At 36.6% G+C, this 25,339-nt stretch overlaps 1 long non-coding RNA gene across 1 annotated transcript in view; it reads left to right on the plus strand.

The window, feature by feature from the left end:
- Positions 1-23,093, plus strand: part of LOC102549766 (uncharacterized) — a 117,772-nt gene extending 94,679 nt beyond the window's left edge. The window contains exons 2-5 of the long non-coding RNA XR_015684957.1: positions 10,601-10,731; positions 12,185-12,261; positions 17,046-17,171; positions 22,920-23,093. This is a non-coding gene — a long non-coding RNA (uncharacterized LOC102549766). The remainder of the gene's footprint in view (positions 1-10,600; positions 10,732-12,184; positions 12,262-17,045; positions 17,172-22,919) is intronic.
- The last annotated feature ends 2,246 nt before the right edge of the window (positions 23,094-25,339 follow it).

Consider the following 25,339-nt stretch of genomic DNA (forward strand, 5'->3'; position numbering starts at 1 on the left):
GGTTCCAAGAAGGCAAACTGGAAAGGGGGATAGCATTTGAAATGTAAATAAATATCTAATTTAAAAAAAGAGAGAGAAATAAGAGTGTCACTAGGGCCAACTGTTTCATCTGATGAACAGAAAACTTAACACGATTAAAGAGCTACTTCTGGATATTTTTATGGGAAAATGGATAGAGAAAGGAGATAGACTCTTCAAATGAGAGAAAGACAAGGGGCTACAACTAATCACAGGAATGTGCCCTAGAGGTGACAAAGGTATCATTATCCAGGGGTACCCTGTGAGGACACTGGTGACAGTGTCCTATAGGAGCTTCCAGTGGGAGTATTTGTAGTAGCATCCTGGCAAGGATTTCTAAGGGTCTAGAATCAGACAAGGGGATCCCAACTGCAAGCCTCTAGTAATAAAAACCCTAGAATTATTTAAGTTATTTAAGGAGACTAGTCTTGCCCACTCAATTTATTGTGAGGATGAGAAAGGAAACAGGATAAAGAGCCAAGACCTATTTGAGGTCTTGTCAAGAGTAGTGAAGGCTCTCTCCCACCAATTGAAACTACTTTCTTTGTTCTGCAACATATAAGAAGCACAGAAACTCTTTCCTTCTTGGAAGACCCTCTTTTTTTGTCCCCCATCAGTTGCTAAAAAAAGTTTTCTTTTATTTAGCAAAATTCTCCTTTTACTTCCCAAGGTCCCATGCCTCTTTTTTCATGGTCCTATGACAAGGCCATGAAACAAATAATGCTCAATAAAATGACGCTAAGGAGCAGAGCTCCCACCTTGGCTCTACAGGCCTAAATAAATCCTATCTAGAATCCTTGTTTAGAGAGAAGAGGTTAGAAAAATCAAACAAGGTAAGAATTCAAGACTAGATGAAGCCTTGAAAAATGTACTTTTATAAGAAGCAATAACAAAAACTTCAAATACTTATTTGTATAACTGAATTGTGAAAAGAGATAGCACCTGCACAGAGTAGTGGAAGAAGTAAGTCTCTTGTTCTTTGCTACTAAGTACAATGATTTCAATATATCTATATGATATCCATAGAATTAAAGATTTTATGTGGATAATTATAAACATAGTTTATGTCTTGTTTATATTTTATCAGAGAAACATGTAATTTTATCATCATACTTTTATGAATGGGAACACATCAAATGGTCTTTATGACAGATGATTAGTAATTGCCTACTTTCAGTGACTCTATTGCCAATTATCATTATTAGACTCTTGTTTTCTACTTTATTTTAATAATTCTATGCAAGATACATGGAAGAGTTTCTAAGTGGGATAAACTAAAATGAAAAATTAACAATACCGTATTTTCAAGAAGTAAAATGTGGACATTGAAAATAACAAAAACATTGAAGTATTTACACATTTTAGAAACAAAGAAAATGTACATTTGGCTATTCCTCTATCAGAAATACCTGTTTTGTCAGAGGATATCTTTTGATCTCACTCCAGAAAGTTTTTCCAGGATGGACCAATACCTTTCTGCTGTCTGCCTCTCTCATTTCCTTTACCTACCAAGTACATACATAAAACCCCTTTTAAAGAAACTGTAAGACTCTCAGAGAGAATCTTCCCCCAGGAGGGAGATCCTCGAGCCCAATGACCAGTCCGAGTCCACAGGCTGTAATCTGCAAGAGGATTTTTATTGATCAGGATACACAGGTATCTGTGGGCGTCCCAGTCAATTCGGAAGACTGGCACACCTAGCAGAACCAGGGATGGGTTTTTATAGGGCATTGGGGAGCAGAAGCAGGCTTACAGAAGCAGATGCATGGTTACAGGGATGTGATTGGTGGAGTAAATGAGGCATACGTGTATGTTACCTATTTTGGCTATAGTCATAACAGTGAGTTAGCAAAAAGTACATGGTGGTCAGGGCTTCTGGGGGGGTCAGGGACAGTTTCTTTTTCCTGCCAGGTGGCCCATGGAGCAATGCCCATAATTTAGTCTGGTTTCTGCATTTTGTTTTCTTTTATGGTCTGTTTCGTCTAAATGATGGGTCAGCTTGTCCCACAAAGCTTGGACACATCTGAACTTTCCCAGGCTTATTTTAGTTCTGAGTCTGTATCTAAAAACTTACTTTTTACTTCTATAGTTGAGGGCCTTGGGCCCCTCCTTTCTGGAGGGGGTCTTTCAAAACCATCTTAACAGGTGCTAGCATTAAAGACACTTTTATCAGAAAAAAATTCTATTCCTATCTTTGACACCTTTGCCTTATATCCCAACTGAATAAGATGAATAAAAGAAAAATAACAAAATTCCATGAAGTCAATGAGTACATAAAATACTAAGATCTGAGGAAAATAGAGAGAATTCCCATCTCTTCATAGAACTTTACTTCTATAGAAGTAATTTTACTTCTGTTATTAATCTTTGGAAAGTGTCTTATAGTTTTTTAAAGTAATAAATGGGTTAATCCATAGGAATGATTTTTTTTTAACTTATACAAAAAGCACATTTCTGAAGTTTGAGTTCAGAATTTATCAACTCTTACAGTGTTATTTTAATCCAATCTCTTTTTATAGGAGACAAATCTTTCTGTTTCCATATAGGTTTGCCCTGATTGTAAAAACATATTTTTAAAGGCATTTTTCCTGCTCTAATATTTAAGGGACACCCAGTACTACAAACCACTGTGCAATGTCATGCCTGAGATTCAGGGATAAACAAAATTCCTTCCCTCAAGGAGCCCAAGCTCTTGTAAAAATGATAAGACTTGTCCACATGTAAAGATAATAAAAGCAGCAAATGATAAATTTCATAAGAGAGGTTCAGATAAATTGTTATGAGTGTGAAAGGCTAGAGAGATTAAGGACATAACAAGGTTTTAAAGACAATATAAGTTGTTCCTTCAAAAATGTAAATACAAAAAGTCTGCTTTTTCAATATGTCTCTTGAATACATGAGATTTCCTTAACTTTTTTCTTTTCTTTTCTTTTATTTTTGCTCTAGAGTCCCATGATGCTCCCTTGATGCCTTTAAGTGATATAAAATTTGCTATGTGTTTGAGAAAGGCTTTCCTAAATTAAGCCAAACCAAAATGATGAGAAATTATCATTGTGCTACAACTGGGAAATACCACTTTAACAGGCTGGGGTAGCCTGTGCTTTGACAGGACATGACCCATATTAACACAGCTATTGTTTTACATGTAAGGTAATAATTAAGATTAATGAGAACAGATAAGAAAATAACTTTTTAGAATATTGGACTACAAATCTCCCTTCCAAATCTAACTACTATGCAAGAACACTTGTATAATCCAAGTGTAAGATTTTCTTTGCTGAACAGTGATCATGAAAATTTTATAGTTTTGATTTGCTTGTAGATCTTAAGGAGTCATCTTGCTTGGTGTTTAAAAACTATAAAAGCAGTGGGTGTTTGAAATGTACAGAAGGAAAGCTTTCCAACAGAAGACAGGTGGCGTGATTAGATCTGATGGGCCATGAGTTCCTGCCTGGCCCAGGTCTTACTGTGCTCTCTTTTTATTCCTATTGATATATGCTAAAAATGAATTTCTTTTCCAGCAGAGAGTCTGGGACATAAAACTCAAGTTTGGCTACCCTGTTTTGTAGATGTTATAATTAACATCACTTCAGCTGTGTGATTAAAAGCTTCTCAAATCAGGTAAAGGAGGAATAAGAATTCATTCGGTTCTGTAATTTAGGAGTACACAGTTCAAATTTACCCAGCTACAGATATAAAGAGCTCAAAGACTATCAGTACTCTCAGCAAATCTACCCTCTGAGTTATTTCATTTTCAGGCTCCAGTGATGGCAGAAGTCTAATTAAAGCGGGGGGGATTGTTCTCCTGCACTCCTGCTATGTACTCTGTTTGAACTCATGAACTGAAAGGAGCCATGTGAGCATCACGCCAAAACCAATCACAATAGTGGGGGTTTCGTTTTCTTCTTAAGCTGGGGCTGGGTGATGTATTCTCTATTGGAATATTGGAGTCATTTCCTAGCTCAAATTTATTGGTTGAGAATTGGAAATTTTTTTATGTTTTATTATATATTTCTTTACATTTCAAAGGTTATTCCCCTTCCCGGTTTTCTGTCCATGAGCCCCCATTTCCTCCCTTCCCCCAGTGGACAATCAGAAGGAGAAAACATTCTCTCCTGCAAGCTCCATAGGCCCAAGGAAATGTCTATTAACACAGAGTTATTGAGAGCCCTAGAACATTCCATGTTGAAAGCATTACACAAGAATATATTTGTAAACGTGTATCTGTGTATGCAGACAATTGTGGAATAATATAATTAATATTTGATAGTAATATTCTGGAAGGATAGATGATAAATTCATTACATTCAAATCTACATAAAAAGGTTCAAGTAATAGTTTGGCAATACACCTGAGTTTTGACATATATGCATGAAAATATTATTATTCATACTTACTCCATAAAATTTTCAATATTAATTTTAACTACATTTTCCTTTTACATGAGTTTTCTTGCCATTCTAAAATTATTAAGTATAATTAAAATAATAAGTACCAATTGATGTGTTCTTCCCTGGTGGAGATGACTTCAAACATTCTTGGCCTTCTTATTTCCTGGTAGTTCTCTGTGTAGTTTGAATGTCTCTTGGCTTTCCCTTGTCCATGTTAGCATGTCTATTATTGTCTTTGTTCAAATCATTTGTAGGCAGGCATGTTGGTGAGACTTAATTGGTATAGACTCTGATAGTCCTAGGAGACACAATATCACTGTAAACTCTTTGACCCTCTGGCTCTTACAATGTTTCTGCTCCCTATTCTGGAATGATATTAGAATTTTAGGTGGGTGTTTTGTAGTGTATACACATCCTTTGAACTTGGTTTCATGTCTATATATTTTGGTTGGTTGTGGTTTTCTGCAATGGTGTCTGTCTCAAGAAAGAGTACGTAGAAAAGTTCAGAAGGAGGAAGGGAAGTGGGTAAATGATGTAATTATATTATTACCTGAAAAAATGAAAGAAATAATTTAAAGAATATAAGTAACAATGCAGTATTTATGTAGTTGGATCAAACCAAGTAACAGTTACTAAGTTATCTTCTTAAGGAAATCATTCTTTCTCAGTTTATTTGCATGAGTATAATAAACTCAAGTAGAACAGAACTATTCTAGTTCATTCCTACAACAGGTTGAGTAGAAGATGGCTCATATTAGGTTGTACTATCAAGTATCCAGTAACCAACCCACTAAGAAAAAGAACATAATACTCCCATCCTATGACTTTCTTCCAGAAATTCAGTTTATATTTTTTCAACTTTTCCTTCCCATATGTATCTATAATAACAAAATCAGAATAGTGAGCATAATAATAGAGACTTTATTTTCTGTTGGCTGGTCACTCTGTTAGAGTTATAAGAATATTTGTAGTGTTATCTAATTCAGTTCACATTCAGCTATTTACTGATCAAGTGATATTCATTGAGAAAATATTAAGTTTTAAGAAATGGTCTGAAAAATATTATTTATTATTATTATTATCATTATTATTGTTATTTTTGTTTAGTTTTCTTTTATTTTGGCAGGGGTAAGTAAATTGTTCCCAAGAGAAGATAGCAGTAAAGGAACAGAGAATAAGCCATTCCAAAACTAAGATGTGTTCCCTATTATAGAAGGCTTTTGGTTCTAAGAAAACTAAGAAGCCAACCTTACTCCAGGCAAATGCTACATGTGTACATGTGTAGCTACAGAGTACTACAAATAGCATTTGAATGGAAAAGGGACTGTGCACACATGGGAAACCAAAAATCTGAGAATGCTAGGACCTCTTCTTCAGGGAATAATAAGGGGAGTTAATGTTTGCTTTCAATATTAAGACCATACTTTCTTCATGGTCTCTGAAATTTACTCTCAAAGCAAAAGTATTAGAAGCATGAAAATGTAGTATTGGAAATGAAGACAGAGATCTCAGGAATGTAGTGCTATGTGAAAGGGGACTGTTGGGATGTGTTTTTCTCTCAGTTTAGTACATGGTCCCCTTTTTTTTCTCTGACCTTGGCACAAATTGAAACTGCAATTTTCTCAAGATCTTTGTGTTGGGTTCAGCCCATGCTTGGAAATCTCTTTCCTATAACCTTCATCCTTGATATTCAGAGCTCAGTTAAATGCAAGCTCTTCCCAGAGACTGTTCTCACTCGCCAACCTACAGTAGTCACAGTTATTATATTTTAAAATATAATTATATTTTACTACTTTGCTGAATATTCTTCACCATCTGATAGTTTTTCTCATTTATTGGTTTAGTGCTTCATTTATTTTTAATCTGCTTTGTAACTTTAATTTTTTCAAAGCCTATTTTTAAATGATGGTTCTTAAATGCTTTAACCTCCCTTCTATCCCATCACCCAATAGGTAGTAGAAAAGAAACGATACGGTGGAAGTGGAACTGTTTAGAAATGATTCTTTGGAGCAAATACTACCTGAGTTGTCAAGAAATCAGCAGTTCAGTTCACAAGGGTCAGCAGCGGCAGCCAGCTCAATCCACTTGCAAATATTCTAGCATTCCAGTTTGGTAGAGTCAGGATAGCAGCACAAATCACCAGCAGTGGCACTATCTAGCAGAGACAAGGAGGCCTCAGCCTTGGTGTGAGTCAGCAGGAGGAATCAGGAGGGAAGCCCGGAGTTCTCAGCTGTGCCTCTCTCAGCAAAGAGAAGATCAGCAAAGACACAAGACCAACAAGCTTTGCACAGCTAGCTCTACATGCGAGTCATGCTCAGTCTCTGTCACTGTCCATAGAGTTCTTTTTATATTCCTATCAATCTTCACCATCCTCCATAGGTCTTGCCTCAGCATGAGCATCTGTTAGCTGACATCACTCTGCCAATCAGCCTGAGTTAGAGGAAGAGGCAAGAAACTGCAGCACACCACCAAAAGTTTTTTTGATGTGTTTTTCTCTCTATGAAGTCCCAGCAAATGGAGCTCAAATGTGTAATGTAAGGCAGACCAATAATGCGGGAAGATCCTTCCCGTGTCCTTTCATGTGCTTACTTTAGCAGAACATCTTTTCACCTGTGTCTGCTTCGACCAAACGTTTCTTTTATGAGTCTGCCTTAGCCCTTCATCTGTGTTCACTTCAAGAAAACACTCCTCCATGTGTTTGCCCCAGCAAAACACCATCCAACACAACTGACTTTCCAAAGAACCCTGAAGTTCACACTTCGCTGCTTCACACGAATTTCTTTTGGTGGTTTTGCCTCCTCAGCTAACACTTAGCAATGATCAGAGCTATTTCCAGTTTTATAATGGAAGGGATGCTAATTAATCTGCATTAGATTGAACATTTCCTACAACAGAGGTTTCTGACCCAAATGTCCATAGAACCTGAGACCGAGAAACTCTCAGAATAAAATAATATGAGAGCAGAGACCATGTCTGTTCAATTCATATTCTTCCTATGTCTTCTATGACATCAGAAAACACAAAATAAATGCATGTATGATCAAAGGTTAAGTCCTTACTATCATCAAGAATTCAGTTATTATTGAGAAAACTTGTTAAATATTATGCGTGAAGCAATCTAGGTTGATGATACTTGAGATGTGTGGAACAAAACAAATAGTACTTTAAAATAGTAATCATCAGAAACCCTTCTCCAACTGCACTTTGTATATAAGTAGTGTCTGTGAACAGCACAAGAGTAAGTCAACACGTTTGCCTTTGAAAAAAACAATTCTCTCCTAAAGGAGCAGCTTAAACTGTGGTTATCAGTAAGCGCTTAAAAACCAGACCACCTCAGTTCATGATCCCTCTGTCATTCTGTAACTGTGTAACTGTGCACAGTCTCCTGTGTTAGATTTTCTAGCTTCTTAATTGTAAAAGAAGACAATGAATGTATGTTCCCCTCGGGATTGTTACAGACATTGTATATGAGATAAAATATGTAAGACATTTGAACAGAGATTAGGAATCAGCAAATACCATGTGTGTGAAGTGTTTCCAAATATTAAAAGTAACTAGTTCTTGTTGTCAAGAGGTCCCCTGGGTTTCCTGATGATGGAAATATGATAAACAGCATACCCATTCACCGTGAAAAGCAGTGAGCTAGGATTGTAATGACATCAGTATACATGTAGATAATAATAATAACAAGAACGATGGCACAGAATCTTATATGAAAATATTATAATTTCTCATCTCAACTTAAAAATTTGCCAGGCAGATTCCTTGAACACAAAAATTAGGCAATAAAGTGAGTTCTGGATTTTACCTGATGGTTATTCCAGAGAAATGAGCACTCACAGATGTGAGCTAATTTTGAAAACTAGTTATCAGCATGTGCCCTAGTATGGGGAGGGTGTGAGGCTCCCTACTGCTTGCTCTCCATGGCCCCAGCTTCTTTAGCTCTTCCTGCACTGCCTTTTGGCAGGTAGACAAAATCAATGGGAAATAATAGGTAGGAAATGGTTGTGTTCCTTGGAGGAATTTCTGAGATAAACGGGAGACCTTGTAGTTATTATATGACTAATGAATGCTGTTTTCCCTCACTGCACTCAAATGTACGCAGTGCTATTGAACCTGGCCTTGGCCAACTGCTGTATTGATTTCCTTTTGTGATTTTAGATTCTCTTCTCAAGTAACCTTAACTAAAGACTTGAAATAGCAGAACCAATTCAAATTAGATAGAGTGTGCCTGAACCTCAGGCTCAGAATTTAATTGATGATTTTTGATAAAACCTTAGATTGGATTTTCTTATTTGTTTATTTATGTCTTGTTCTTTTTGCTCTAAATAGTCTTTTAATGATGTGTCATTAATATGTAGTAAATGATCTTTCTTTTTTAAACACCATTGAAATATAATTTAAATTACTATAACATTCATCCACTTGTTTTTAGTATATTTAAAGAATTACACAACCATTACTACACTCTAATTTTAGAATAATTTAATGAGAGCAGAGCAAATCTTTTGCCTATCCTCAGACCGTTTTTTATTCTTCCTTTTAACCTTCAGACATCATAATTCTATAGTCTGTCTAGATAGATGTGTTTATTTCTCCCACTTTCATATAAATGGAAGCACACTATATGTTACTTTTATATCTGACTTCTTTTACATATGAATTGTAAATCAGTGCTATGCATTCATAAAATTTAGATTGACTGTAGCAAAACTCTGAAATCAGGACTGCTTTTCTATTCTGTCTGTCTCACGAGTTCCTTAGAATGTTCCTTTGAAATTATCTCATTCTAGAAAAATGTTAGCAATAGATATTATTTTATTTTTTTATAGGTAGACTAGCAATTTCCCAACACCATAATTGAAGGGACTATATTTTCCCTAGTGTAATTTTGACACTTTTTTCAAATATCATGTGGCCATAGCTATATTTGTGTCTATAGATCCCCCATTTCAGTGGTCTGTGGGGCTGGGTTTGGGCTGGTGCCATCATGCTTTTGTTACAATGGTTCTTTATTATAATTTAATATGAGTTACTATGATACATGAACATGTCAACAGTCTTCTAATGGTTTTTAGCTTTTTTTTCACCTGGTAGAATTTTTAATGTCTTGGTTCAGTCATAAGTGCCAAAGGAAAAAATAATAATATATGGTAAGTAATGAACCACATATTTAGTTGCTTTAAGACCTGGTAGAGCTTCTTTATAGTGAGTTGAATATTTTAGAAAGGGTCACCCATCAGCCTGAGTTCTGTACTGAAGATAACATAAAAGATAATAAGCATAGCACTTGGAAATTTTGTTACAAATAGATATAGTGTGTTCTAAAAATCTTTATTATTTATAGTCACCAAAAGATTTGTTTATCACCAGTACACAAACTTTCCTATCCTGAATGAGATAGACAAGCAGTAATTAGTCGCAGATTGATGAAATGTAGACAATCTGGTTCCAGACCCTGAGTTCTTATGTACCATGTCCAAGTTCTTGTGATAGTATAGAAATTCTTCATTTAAAGGTCAGGTACTTAGGGTTTTTAGAGCTTTCAATGTTTGGTTCATTTCTAAACTTACTAAGTAAAATAATCAAGTTTTGAATGCTGTTAGTCAATAATAGAAATTATTCTAAAAGTATTTTAAAAAATCAAACAAAATCTCTACTCCTGCCTTTGGTATGCTTTAATCGAAATGAGTGCACAGCAGTATGAGACAACATGAACAGGAATGATTCCTTGACTGTGTGTTAGAAATATTTTACCAAGGAAACAACCTGACACAAATGCTGATCATTATGGACTAAGAGTTCTAAGAGAGGATTAAAAGTATCTGGTCCTTAGGACACTTACCTCATACGGTCCTCTCTTGAGGATGCATGGGAATGGTATGTAATGGTGATTGCTTCAATGATTCAGCTAAACATCGTGGCAAAAGTGGAAGATTTCGGCAGTATAATTCAAATTTGTAATTGGTTTGACTTTGAATCAACTGACACCAGACTAGATCATCTGACTGAATCAAAGTAGAAAGGACTGGACATGGAGAAAGTCTGAGTTTCTCTGCTTTGCCTTCAGTTTTACCAGAGCTAGGCAGTAAGAATCCCTTTTGTTCTACTCTGTGTTATATTTACAGGTTCCTATGGCACTTATAGTGGATTTGATTGTAAAATGATCATTGATCTTTTCTCATCTTAAGGGTCTGCTTTCCACCAAATGGAACTTAGGAAAGCTCCAAAAAATCCTGACTCAACCATTTTCAAAAGGAGCAGGTCCCACCCACACCCCTGAGAAGCTACTGATTCCTTCTAAATACCTCTGACTGAGTTGGTATGTTTTGACTTTGAATTTTCTATTTATGTTTTACATTCCTTAACCCACTAATGACTTTCTCTAAACAGGAATAGATCTAGATATTTTCCACAGATCCTCTCCTTTTGCCCTACATATATAATAAATATATTGAAGTTATTAATTAAGTCCAGGTTGCAATTTTTAGTTGTCGTCCTAGAATTATCTCAAGAACTTAATTTTAAAGTGTTATTGTGGAGTTTCTGAGGAACAGCAAGCTATCATCTCCAAGCTTGTGGGGTTAAAATCAAAAGGGGCAGAGAAGAAAATTTAGGAAAACAGATCACTCTTGCTGTAGCCTGTGCCTGCAAGAGAGGAGAAAACTGTTGGTAAGACTTGGACATTTTCATCTATCAGAGATGGGGCCTATTGGTATTATACTGTAAAGAGTTTTTCAGGGAAAGGTAGGAACCAAGACTTCCTACTAAAAAGTGTAATCATTCAAACGTACACAGGCCAACTGAATACCTATGGGCTACCTTCAAGCCGAAGGCCACAAACCTGAGCCTTATGGAAAGGAATTTTAAAGTTCTCAATTTTAAAATCCTTCAAAATTCTAAATTGTGTGTATCTGTTCAAATGCTTATATTTCATTTGAAAGATGAGTTGTGTTTATGTAGAGAGTCATTTTATCCACTGTCACGTTTTTGTACTTTTCACAGAAAATAGTAAAGCAGAGTAACTGTGTGCTGAGCAAAGCCCTTGGATTTCAGAATATTTGAAGAGTTACAAAGGAAAGGTAGTCAGAACTGTAGAAGCTGCCATCTCATTGCCTCTTTCCCTCACCTTAAAGCAATCTGGCTGACAATTTCAGTGCTTACTGAAAATGGTAGATCAGTTTTGGCCAACACTACTGAATGTATATCTCAAGGTTACACAAAGAGAAACTCTAAACCTGAATCTAAATTTTGTCTTTTAATATTCAGAGAAGTAGACCTCCTTTCACCTTCCATCTAAATATACATTAGATGTAATCGCATGAACTATATTTTGTTGCTTTTAACTCATAAGGTAGATTTATGAGAATAGTCTTAGGAAAGAGCCCCGCCTGTGATGTATGTGTACCACTAACCAATGGTTTTGTAATGAAAACTGTGTATGTGTGTGCGCACGCGCGCATGTGCGCGTGCGTGCATGTGCTCGTGCATGCATGTGTGTGCGTGTGTGTGTGTGTGTGCATGTGTGTGTGTGTGTATGCACACATTCATGCAAACATGTGTATGCAAGTGAATTATAGACAGTCAGAATAAGGGGCGGTGCTTTATACATGTGCATCACTTTGTGCTGTAAAAGCTGAGGAATTCAGTTATCTTTTATAAAGAATTCTAAGAAACCTCTGTTGAAATGTTGAGGAATTCAATTCAGAATTTGATTTGCTTGCTAACGAAAGAATTACTGGTTTAGTATCTAATTTATCTAATTTGAAAATTAGAGTGAAAGCATCAATATCCACGAAGCACTATGCTAGAAATGAGGACAGCAAAGTCATGAACAGAGATACAGTGTAAGGTATGTTTGTGTCATATACAATGAGAAGAATTGCACATCTTATAAACTGTGAATTTTGGCCATTTGTCTGAGTTTGGGCTTGGCTTATAAACATAAGCTATGGATGGGGAACAGAGATCTGAGAAATGGAACTCATTTCAAATCAGTTCTAGTAACTGGTCAGTCTGGACTAAGACATCCTTCTTTAATTAGTTTGTATATCAAATATAAATTCAACAAACAGAACAAAGTTGTGGTATAACCACCAAAGGTGTTCTTAAATCTTACATCTTGATTTACAATGTAGGGATTTTATCTCCACATTAAAAGACATTCTTTATAAACAGTTTAAAGGCATTAATTCATCCTGTAGAGTTTAACAGGCATAATAATGTCATTTATGTGATTCTAGTGACCATGCTAAATGGGCTCACTTGTTTCACTCACAACTGCATTGATTTTGAAGATATATAAAAGCCTATGAAATAAATCTGTAAGGGTAATTTTAAAAATTGTCTTTTGAAAAACAGAGAGCATTTTCTCTTAATGAAATATCTGTGACTCAAGTACTTTGTTTCACTAAGAGGGAGAATTAGTGAAATCATAAAGGAATGGTGGAAACAAGTGTTTCAGAGCTATGAAAACCAGAGCTTTTCAGAAGGTAGTGACTTGGCCTCAATGCTAGTTGGCATGCTCTTGAGCAAATGAGACATTTAAAAAATACGTTATATTTTTTCCTTTTAAGTTTATTTATTTTTATTCTTTAATCCTTTTTTACAGTTCAGATTCCATCCCCCTCCAGGGCTAACCCCTGACTACTCCCACTCCGACAGCTCCTCCCCCTTCTCTCTCCAAGAGGATGTTCCCATTCCCCACTCCAACTCCACCAGGCCTCCCTCTCCCTGGAGTCTCAAGTCTCCAAGAGTTAGGTGCACCTTCTCTCAAGAAGCCAGACCAGGCAGTCTTCTGCTCTATATGTGTCAGAGTGGGGGGGCCTCATACCAGCTAGTGTATGCTGCCTAGTTGGTGGTTTGGTGTCTGAGAGACCTCAGGGGTCCAGATCCATTGAGACTGCCGGTCTTGCCATGGGGCCTCCCTCCTCTGCAGCCTTGTCCAGCTTTTCCTGCAATTCAACCTCAGGGGTTCCAGCTTCTGTCCATTGGCTGGGTGTAAGCATCTGGATCTTAGTCTTTCACCTGATTGTTGGGCCTCTCAGAAGGCAGCCATGCTAGGCTCTTGTCTGCAAGTACACCACAGCAACAGTAACAGTGTCAGGGACCCAGGCCTCCTCTTGAGCTGGATCCCCATTTGGGCCTGTCACTGAACCTCCTTCCCCTCAGACTCGTCTCCATTTTTGTCCCTGCAGTTCCCTCAGACAGGAACAATTCTGGGTTAGAACTTTTGACTGTGGGATGGCAACCCCATCCTTCCACTTGATGTCCTGTCCCTCCACTGGAGCTGGACTCTACAAGTTTTCTCTCCCCACTATAGGGCATTTCATTTAAGGTCCTTCCCTCTGAGTCCTGAAAGATTCTCAACTCCCAGATCTCCAGTACATTCTAGAGGGTCCCCCTACTTCCTACCTCCTGAAGTTATCTGTTTACATTTTTCTGCTGGCTCTAAGGATATGTTTATTATTTAAAACTACCTTTAAATTTAAATATATTCTCATCATTTTCTTTCCCTCCCCCAAGTCCTCCCAGATCCTCTCCCCTTCCTTACTTACCTAGCTGAAGTTCTTTCTAACAAAAACACAATACAATAAAACCTTCGCAAACCAAGAAAACAAAATAAAACCACATTCAAAAAAAATGAACAAACCACCAAACTGTAACCGAATTAAAGTATACAAAATGACCGTGGAGTCTATTATATGTTGACTACTCTTAAACATAAGTCCTGTTTTGGTATGTTTGATATTCATGGTCATTCTATTGGAAAAAACTGATTTTCCCTCTCCCAGCAGGTCTAAGTGACAGTTCAGCTGCTTACCTGACTTTGAAGTAGCACAGATGCCTCAATTGTCTTTCCCTGAGAAAAATGTCTGTGTCTCCCATAATCATTCTTCATAAGTAGAAGATGAAAATGAGCTGATTACATGTCAGATGATCTCTGACCAGACTCCTGAGCCTATCTTGTGCGCACAATATGCAGAGCCATTTGATTTTCATTTTCCACGCCCCATAGAATTTCCTCCAGGGTAAACTTCCAGAAAGATCTGCCTCATTCAGACATGGGCAGCAAAGCAAGGCTGAACCTTAGTACCTACGAAGGACTGGTTCCCAGACTCTCTTTGGAAGCGAATTCCGAAGATACACAGATCATTTTCTATAAAATGGTTTAGTTTTGCACGTAACCTATATATCATCACATATTTTAAATTATCATATTAATTGTAATGTCTACTGCAATGTGAAATCTATACCTATAGATATATCATATATTAGAGAATGATGACATGAAAAAAATCTACATGTTATTTTTTTGCAATATTTGATCTCTCTTCATTTGGTTCAATCCCATATTGGCTGTTAAACCCACAGAAAGAGATGGATAGCTATATTGATTAAAGACCATCAGAGAAGCCTTTCAGAGATGCATCCATTAATGTCTGAGCTTTCCTTATTAAATATCTAGAGAAGTACCTTGGTAGCTATTGCCTGGGTCATGAAGTTCATGAGTTCAATTTCTTTGTAAGATGTTTGCTTATCTTTCTCCTTAGGAGCCTTAAAAATTGGCTTTTTTTAAGACTTTCTTGGTAATTATAGATTTTTCTGTGGCCTCCTATGTGGTACCCTCTATACGTTGGTTGTTTACATTACATTCCCCATAGGCCACAGAACTGAGACACTTTTTTCTTAGGATCAGCGTCTTTGATATAATACTCCTCACGTTTGCTCACCAAGGCATGCAGCAGTGAGGTTGAGTATTGGCATGCATTTTTAACTAAAAGGGAAAGAGAAACAAGAGAGCAACTGGAAAGGTGATCTGAATAATGCCTCAACATTTATTCCTATTTTTAAAGATTATAGGAATTTACCTTATAAATCCACCTCACAAGTTCTCATTAGCACACATAACTAAATGATAGAGTGTGGCACACAATGCTAGAATCTGCTGCTAGTAATATATTAATATATCAGTATTATAGTATGGATAGGCAAGTATTTGTTACAGATGCTACATAAAATACTACCCCTAAAGAGTTGGGAAAAAATGATGGCTCTGGAAACTTGTTAACTTTATACAAATATTTCTTCTACTTTCTTGTTGATTTTTCCCTAGTTTCATATCTTCTGCTGCTTTAAGGTGTAAGGAATGTGTGATGAGACAAGTTGTCTTATCAGGTATTCTAGCTGGTTAGCTCAATTGCCTGAAATACTTGCTCATGGGCCTGGTATTTTGAATTTTTAATGTCGTTTTACTTTTAATGTAATACATCCACTTTATCACTTCCCTCTTTAAAACTGTCTGTGAAGAATGACTGAGTAAATTCACAATTAGCACTGCTGTCAAATGTAATTTCCCCAGAACTGGCAGTCAGGGAACAGGGTGTGGAAGGTACATCTTTGAAAGGGGCTTAGAAAGTGAACTACTTAATCCTTTGGTAAATACTGCAGAGGTTAGAGCTTCATGCAAAATAAGAAAATAAATCTAAAAAAATAATAGGATGTTAAATCAATATCGATTATTTAGAGTAAAAATGTTTTATGGATGGCAGTAAAGTCTTTTAGGATCCTGAGGGGGAAATATAGGTATAAAAGTGGAATAAATTACAACAATTTAATCACAGTAAATAAGTAAAATAGTGTTAGTGGATTTATGGTGTTATAGAGCAAACATTTATTAAATAGGGAACATGTGAATGATTCAACAGTGATGGATTTTGGAGACATAGCAGAAAAGTCACTATGCCTACATAGGATACCTTTAGCATTTCTCATCTATGGGTCTGTTTAAAAATGATCTGTAGGTGTCAAACAGTACATTTTTATGTAAAGGTCTTCATCAGATTTTTTACTATCCTTTGACATGCATCATTTGCGTGTGGTACTCACGCAGCTAGTGATTTTCACTGCCTTGGGACTTCCGTTTGCTTTCCTCTGGAATGTACAAGGCAAGGCTTCTGGATACAACCACGTGGCTCTATTTGACTCCAATGTGTTTTGAGGAGGTGATTACAACTATAATTTTGTGTGAACGGATGAAAGTCACCAATCTTCAAAGTCCCGAGGAAAGGACGATGTCATATGGGGAATATCAGGATTCCATTAGCTCAAAGAGAAGCAATGGGGAGAAGAGAGAAGGGTAGAGAGGCACTGGAACATAATTTTAGACAGCAATGAGATGACATCCAGAAATACTGAATTCAGAATGCAGGAGAAAAGAAATTAGCACTGGACACTCACCAACATAGTACCAGAAGAGAAATTCCATCCCTTCTGTGGAGGGAGATGAACAAATGACAGAAAAAAACATTCAAGAGAAGAAACTAGCACCTTGCAAAAACACTAACTTTAAGATACACTTTAGCTTCTGTTAGCCCCTTGGTGATGAAACATTGATTTGAAGACAGAGAAAGAGGGAAGATTTGCCTTAGGACATTGGGGTGGTCCCCTTGAGTTATCAACAAGACTGAATCTATAACCAGATAAGGGAAAGATGTTTTATTCATGGCTGTATGCTTTTGTATCATGGCTGCTAAATTCATCTACTTTCTTCATATACTGACCATGAGTTCGTCTACCCTGTTGAAGAATTAATCTATCCTTTTTCGCTTCTGTTGCTGCTGCTGCTGTTGTCAGGCTCCACTGACATGGGCATGCAGACCGTTTTGCTTTCCAAAGAAAACTGAAGACCAGCGCCTCTCCGGAAATCCTTCAGACTTTCAGTAGCAGCTTGGGACTGCTGAGGCATCCAGGTTTGTGACGGTAAGCAGACAGTGGGCTCTAACCTTCTCCTGTTTGGAGATTGCCATTGACGAGACACCCAGACCATATCATATATGCCACTGTAATAAATCCCCTACTAATATTGATTCATTTTATTTATCCTTTTCCTCTAGAGAACCCTAATACAGGCCTATGAGAAAGCTACACATTGTTTTTACCAAGAAACACAGCCCATTTCTAACAGCATTGCCACAAAGGCACTCTTCTGAAATCCTTCCTGAGCAATCCTGAACTTTGAAAATTGTATTAAACCTTCTTATCTAAATGAGTAACTCTGTATTCCATGTTGTAGTATTTTACTAAAATTATTGAAAGAGATCAAGCTGTTAACTGATAATCAGACAAAATATCTATCTGTCTATCTATCATCTATCATACAAACATCTGTATTTCAAAATAATTTGTGTAGAGAAGTACAAAAATTAAGACGATGAGTACAGAGAGATAATAATAAATTACAACATGGTCACTGTCTTATGAATATCTCGTATGAATTTTCATTAAACTTTACATTTTCCTATCATGAAATATCTTATTTCAGAAGTGTAAGACTGAATTTACGAAGGTGAATATCTAAGAGTATGAGTCAGGGTTCTATCTTGAGACAAAGAAGCAAAATAAGTTATCAATGAAATGATACAGTATTAGGTAACTTCAATATCATAGTCATACCTTCAGAAATGTCATCTAGAGTAAAAACCAGCAAGAAACTTCAAAGTACACCCATATCACAGGTCAAGCAGATTAAACAAATATCTGAAAATTATTCCATCCAAAAGAAATTGAGTGTATATTCTTCTCAGCAGACCTCTTCAAAACAAGAGGGCAGTGTCCGTCCACAATAAATGCAAAACCAAAGAAATAATTTTTATGTTTCTCATATTATTATTATGAGATATAACTAAAATTAATACCAAGAGAAACCACAGAAACTGGGCAAACATCTTAGATAATCAATTGTACAGTGAAGGAATCAGAGGGAAAATTAAATTCATAGAAATACTAATGGCAAATAAATATTTGAAAATGTTCTCAATATTTTTATCCATCAGGAAAATACAAATTAAAACTTTTTTGAGATTCTATTTCACCCTGTTAGAGTGGTTGAGATCAAGAAAATTAATGCCAAAATGCTTCTATTGATTTTGGGAAGGCAAACCTCTTATTTAGTTTGTGGGGAATGTGAGCCTGTGAGGTCACTATGGAAATCAGTATAGAAATTTCTCAAAACACTGATAATAGAAATATTCCGTGATTGGACATTCCACCCATGAATACATAATGAAAGGATTAAGTCAATATATTACTAAAATATAAGCATGTATATGCTTACTTATATTCACAATATGTATCAAATAGAACTATTTAGGTACTCATCAATAGAGGGATGGATTAAAAATGTGACAAACAAAAACTATGGAACTTTTTCTGCTGTTGAAAATAATGAAATTGTATTTGAAATGGATAAAACTGGATGGAGATCATGTTGAGCAAAACTTAGATTCAGAAAGGCATGGTAAATATTTTTCTCAACGTGTGTAGTAGATCCTTCAATATATACATATACAATATATACATATAGAAATATGTGGGAGAGGGATCATAAAAATAGAAAATGGACCATGGCACAAAAGCAGGAGATTTTAAGGGAAGAGAGAATAGAGAAAAATTTGAGATTGAAAAGGGAGAAGAATAAAGACAAAACACAGTGGTTTACATCCTTGAAGATCCCATGCTAGATCCCATTGGTTTGCATGCTAACTTTTATGTTTTAGTGATATTTTTTGCAGTTATAATTATGAATGAGTCATTTGGTGCAAAGAAAGATACAATTTTTATAACCACTAAGATGCCTATTGACCCAATCGTTAAGTACAGTCTTCTAGAATTGTCCTTTTTGCACGTTACCTCTATTAGATCTTTAGAAACTACCCTGAAAATGGGAAGCTATTTGACACTTTATTTTTCTGGCATAGTCACTGAATTATGTTCTATGATGGTGATGATGATGATGATGATGAATTCAGTGACCTTTGCATTAGTGTTGATCTTCATCCAATTTGATACTCATAATGACCTCTGCTATGATGCTTCAGTCAAGACTGCTCTGGATTCATGAACCTCTATTACATTTTCCCATTTTATTCAACAATCACAAAACATATTGGTTAAATGCCTTGCAGAAAGTCCAGTGCGTTTAACTATAGTATTTCCATGCCCCTGACCTCAGAGCACACTAACGAAGCAGGAGTTGTAATTATTTCCTAAATGTAAACCAACCAGATCTCAAGCTACTTTTACATACACTGGCAGACCCAGTTTTTTCTTCACATAACCAATGTGCTGATTTAGCAGCACTCATAAAAATAAATTGTGAAAAACATTTTTTAACATGGGCTATGAGAGTCAGCCTTCCTACCACAGGGAGAGTACTTGTTTTTCCTCAGGAGATAATGAGGAAGGGGTTGTGGCATGCGTAGCTCTTCAGTCTGTTCTCAGAAACTCTGGAGACACAGATGTGATTTGGGATTGAATAAGTGAAGGCCCCAGCTTCCCTGGATTTGGTGAAGATGTCAGTTCAGACCACGAAAAATAGTAGCTTTAAACTTCAAACTCTTAAAACAGATGTTAGAAAATGTCAAGCCTGTGAGCAATTGATTGTCACCACAGTGCTTTGCCTGATACACTTGAGTCAGTCTGTTCCTGCTTCATAGAAGTTATGAAATTTTCAAAGTAAATCTGCATTATTTATGGCAAAAGACACACCTGCATTATTATTTTTTTCTGCCGTGCTCTGAAATAAATCAAGCTCTCTTATGCTCTGAGTCAATGAAAGTCTTATTAGCTTTCAATCATCAATTCTTACCTCAGTACCTGGAAAAAATAGCAAAACTTCCTTTCCCTTACTTCCTTTTCTGTGTAGTTTGGGGCACATAAACCACTGTGTCGTGATGATGGAACCCATGTAAATCTGGCTGGTGATGGCTGAGCCATGTTACTATGGTTAAAGTTCTAGCAGAAAGGTGAACAGGCAAGGATTACTGGACTCTCAGGATTTAGACATCCCAATAAGTATTTCTGGACCAGGGAATATTTTGAGAGGTGGTCAGAGCAAAAGAAAAATGATTTCTTCATCCTCATCCCCAGTAGCTGGGACATTACTTTCACCTCTCCACCTCTTAACCTCTTCTCTCCCAGCACCTCTCTCTCTCTCTCTCTCTCTCTCTCTCTCTCTCTCTCTCTCTCTCTCTCTCTCTCTCTCTCTCTCTCACACACACACACACACACACACACACACACACACACACACAGAGTCTGTAGTGAGCATTGCTTTCAGGAAGATGTCAGTTTCTCTTCAGAAATAAACAAAGAGAACAGGCTAAAGGGAAATTTCTTTTAAGGGAATAGCTAAGAGTTATGGATCAGTGGGTCCCAATATTACTAAGACTGTTGACCATCATTGGTTTATCATATGTCAGCATTGTATAAGAAGAGTTCTACTATTAGTCAGCTTTTTCCACATGACCAAACTAAGGTTTAATAAGGATAGGTAATTTCCTTGTAATATGAACCATTGGAAATATATTGATGACTTGGACTCAGTTCTAACTTTGGCCCTGATCTCCATAAAATATGAAATATCACATGGCTTTCTGCTTTTTATATTTTGCCTTCTCTGTTTTTGTCTCAATTTGATACTTCTATCTTCTACAATCTCTCAAAATACATGCTGAAAGTTTCCTCTTCTTAGAAGTCTTTCCTGGGATTGGGGATTTAGCTCAGTGGTAGAGCGCTTGCCTAGCAAGCCCAAGGCCCTGGGTTCGGTCCTCAGCTCCAAAAAAAAGGAGAAGAAGAAGAAGAAGAAGAAGAAGAAGAAGAAGAAGAAGAAGAAGAAGAAGAAGAAGAAGAAGAAAGGAGAAGGAGAAGGAGAAGGAGAAGGAGAAGGAGAAGGAGAAGGAGAAGGAGAAGGAGAAGGAGAAGGAGAAGGAGAAGGAGAAGGAGAAGGAGAAGGAGAAGGAGAAGGAGAAGGAGAAGGAGAAGGAGAAGGAGAATTCTTTCCTTTCCTTTGCCCAATCAGGTCCAGTATGACATTGGTTTCTTGTGGTCTCCATGATACTCCAAGCACTATAAACTATTTTCTATGCTGAATATTCAGCGCATAGACTTCCTAGTACAAACACAGGTTGTCAACCAAAAGACATGTATTAGCAACATTAGGACCCATCATTCATCAGCCAGCTTCTTCTTCCTTTTTTTATTTTTTTATTATTTTTTTTGGTTAAATAGATCATGCATTATTGTAGCAAATGCCAAGCTATTTTTAATGTTTTTTTTCATTTAATACAATTGCTTGTTTTCTGTTTTATTTAAAATAAATATCTGCTTTAAAATATCTTTTTTCTTGTTTGAGAAATTTATCTATGCATACAGTATGTTTTAATCAAGTCTACTTCTCATTTATTCCCTTACAAACCCTCCCCTACTTTCTACCACTTTTTCCTTCCCAACTTCATGTGATCTTTAAAATAATTCTAGTGAATTCACCTAGTACTGCCAGCATGTGTATAGGAATAGGGCCATCATCTATTGTATGAGTATTTTCTCAAGGGCTGCATTCTTGAAGAAAGTTGATTCCCTCCTTCCCAACAGTTGTTGATTGCCAGTATCATCTTAGATAGGGGTGGGACTTCTTGAGTGCTGGAATTGTAGCTAGCTTGGTCTTTTGTAGGTTTTGGGCATGCAGTCATAGAAGCTGTGAGTTCATGTTTGCAGCAGCTCTGTCCTGTCCAGAAAACACAGTTTCATATCAATCATCTGCTTCTTTTGGCTGTAACAATCTTTCTCTCCCCCTCTTTCATGATGATCTATGAGTCTTGGGTAAAGACATCCCATTTAAATGTTCTACCACTGAGCAATATCCCAACATTTTCTAGATATTTTGATCTTCCCATAACTTTTTCTAATTTTACAGAAGGGAATCAGATGAACATACAACTCAAACATAGCCAATATGGTTATTAGTAATTTTATGATACCAGATCATGGAGAGAAGGATTTACTGAAGAAATATTTTTTTCTTTTCCCCAATCTTAGCAAAGTCAACATTCAGACTCCATTGCCACTGTCTCCTCATGTTACATTCTTTGTCTTCCATGATGCCCTCATTGGTGACACAACACAAAGACATATCCCTCATTAAGTATGTGTAAAAATGGTCATCACACTATCTGATTCCAATCACCATTCTTTTCTCCACCCAAGGTACCGGCATTGCATCTCCAAACCTCCTTCCATAATTAGTGAGCCAGGAAAGATCTAACAAGAGCTCCATAGTACCTTGGGACTTAATTAACAAATTAACCTTGGCCCCTCAGTTAATTGAGTGTGTCTGAGGAATCATTGGATAAAGATAGGTATTGTATCTCATTCCCTCTAATCATACCATGTTTTGACTAATATTTCATTGTCATGGAGCTGACTGAGGTCTGCTTTTGGAGTAGAAAGCAGTCTTCTTGAACTTACTTACAGACAACAAATACATAATGTATATATAGAGCAAATGAGGTTATAGATAAATAACGTGATCAAACAAATATATAACACATATTAAAAAGTTACTGTAGACCCTGAATTGATTTAATGATATTTATGAGTTGCATTTTACTTTATTTTACTCCTACAGACTAACAAGACACGTTCTTACAATCTGGTGTTATTTTTCTACAGCATCCAAAAAAGGTTCAGCTTTTAGACGCACAATTACCATATTGCAAAAACTGGGGACAACATCTGGGATGAGGAAGAAAGCAACAGTGAACGGAAATAGAAGTTCCTTTTTTTTCCATGCTGGAAGTTGGTAAAAGGAAAATACAGAATTTACACCCGTGTGTGCAAATCAGTATCTATAACTTTTCATTCAAAATCCTGGCAGCCCCTATCATGAGGCTGATGTAGTTGTATAAGATAACACCTCTGCTGTGGGGTTTTGATTTTATAATGACAGCTGTATGGTGGTGCACCTGGTATCCAAGGCAGGTAAAACCAAGGTGCAACAAAGCATTTCAACAAGATTTTACTCTATGTTTTGAGTCAAGTAATAAAATACAATTTCATATCATCCAATCATCCTTTTGGCTGCTGACAGAACAACGTCTGCCTTGGGAAATACTTCGTAGAAGCCACTGCTATCCATGTGTTTTGGGACTAATGATCAAATTGGCACATGATAGATCTAACTATAATTTAGAGGTAACTAGATAAAGTTGTAAGCAATGATATTCAGTTGGGGTATGAATTGCTAAAGGGTGAGGGGCTCTGGCAGGAAAAAGAACTGACAAGCTTCTTGTCTAGTTTTATTAAAAATTTGTTGTCAAACCCTAAAGGACACCTTTCCTTTCTTTTGTCAAAATAGGGCAGGATTCTTTCAGGATCAATGTTCTACCCATGTCTCGAGAGTGAGTTGTTGTTTAATTATGTATTGTCTAAATATTATCTTGACAGCATAAATAATATATAAGCAATTGGTCTGGGGCGTTTGTACAGTCTGAAAAGAAAATATTGATCAGTGCTTCCTAGACGTGATTGAAGCTACCCAGACCAGGGCTGGGGAAATCAGTACAACAAGCTTTTATTACCTCCATAATGAATTCTAAGGAAAGAACTGAACTCTTTTTTTATTTGTATGTGTGCCCACATGTGTATGTATGTGCACACGTGCATACACACACACATACATACATACATACAAACACACACACACACTCCATATAAGACATACATATTTCTGAATACCAGCAAAATGTTTATTGATAAAACTTGGAAAATCTAAAAAGTCACACAAAGGATTTAAAATGATTATAAACCCATTATCGTAATACAAATATTTTACAGCTATCATTTCTACTCATTTATTTATCAAATGTTTTCAGAGAATCTACAGTCATTCTTCCAGGTACTGGAAATGCATTGTCAATGAGTCAGTAAATGTATTTGTAATAAACTTTGCTGGTTTGGGAGTATCTCTCAGTTGCAGATTTTCTTTTTTTTTATTGGCAGATTTCCATGCTGACTTGCATTACAAGGGTGAGCTGCTTAGGTTTTTGACTTCTGGTTGGATTCATAGAGTTGGAAACACTCTAGTGGAAGGGAAGAGAGACTAGAGAATTGATTCTCCTTGTGATTAGGGTCCCTTAGTTTACCACTCCATTTTGGCAGCTAGTCTCTCAAGGGTTTGTCTTTTTCCCTTACTTCCTCATTACCAAAGGTACTGTTCGTTTTCCCGCTGTTGCTCATCTTGGATGCTATACAAATTGTTGCTGGTACCCTTCATTCTTCCCATACTCTTAGGAATGGTCCTGGTTCTTCTAGTAAACTCTTTTCAATCACCAGACTCTGTGCTTCATCTGTTTCAGGACCTTGCCAGATATATTATGTATGGTACGAAGTTATTAAAGACATAGAGGGGAAAGTAAGCAAAAGGTTGAGGATGAAAACTTTTGAAAGGGACTTGCAATTCTAGTTTTGATACTTGGTGAAACTCAAGGAAAACTTGTAAGTCCCCTCTACACCTGCAGAAATGGTGAGGATACTCCTGGTCTGTGCACACTATTATCTGGAGCCCGATCATGCTTTTGTACACCAGGTATAACATCTTTCCAATGCAGGAACATTCCCAAGCTACCGACTACCATATTATTATTTTATTGCTGTCGCTGTGTGGAGCTTCATTTCAAGATTACAACTTACTTTGTTTAATTGATCCCCTGCTTTTAGACAATTAGATTGATTTTACAATTGCATTGTAATAAAAGAATCCTGTCGACAGTCCTTACCTTCTCAATAAATTTATTGTGCCTACTGGGTCATCTTTGAGACATTTTTATTATACTCTTTCATAAAATGGCAGAATGGACCCTGTTCTGCAGGTTCTTAATGTTAGATTCATCACTGATATGCAAGATTGTTTTGCAAATCTATATGAGATATGCAATTACCATTTTAAGCAAAAAGCAATGTATGGAACAAAGGGAAATATAACAGAGGGAGTTGTATCGTTTTTCTATTTTTTTCTCTAAGCTGGAAATTGGTGCAGTTAAATGGAAGAATAGAATTAATAACTGCAACCTCCTTTAAGCTAGTGACTCTGT

The sequence above is a fragment of the Rattus norvegicus genome, chromosome 3 (genome assembly GCF_021556685.1).
Source record: "Rattus norvegicus strain SHRSP/BbbUtx chromosome 3, alternate assembly SHRSP_T2T, whole genome shotgun sequence".
Taxonomy (NCBI): domain Eukaryota; kingdom Metazoa; phylum Chordata; class Mammalia; order Rodentia; family Muridae; genus Rattus; species Rattus norvegicus.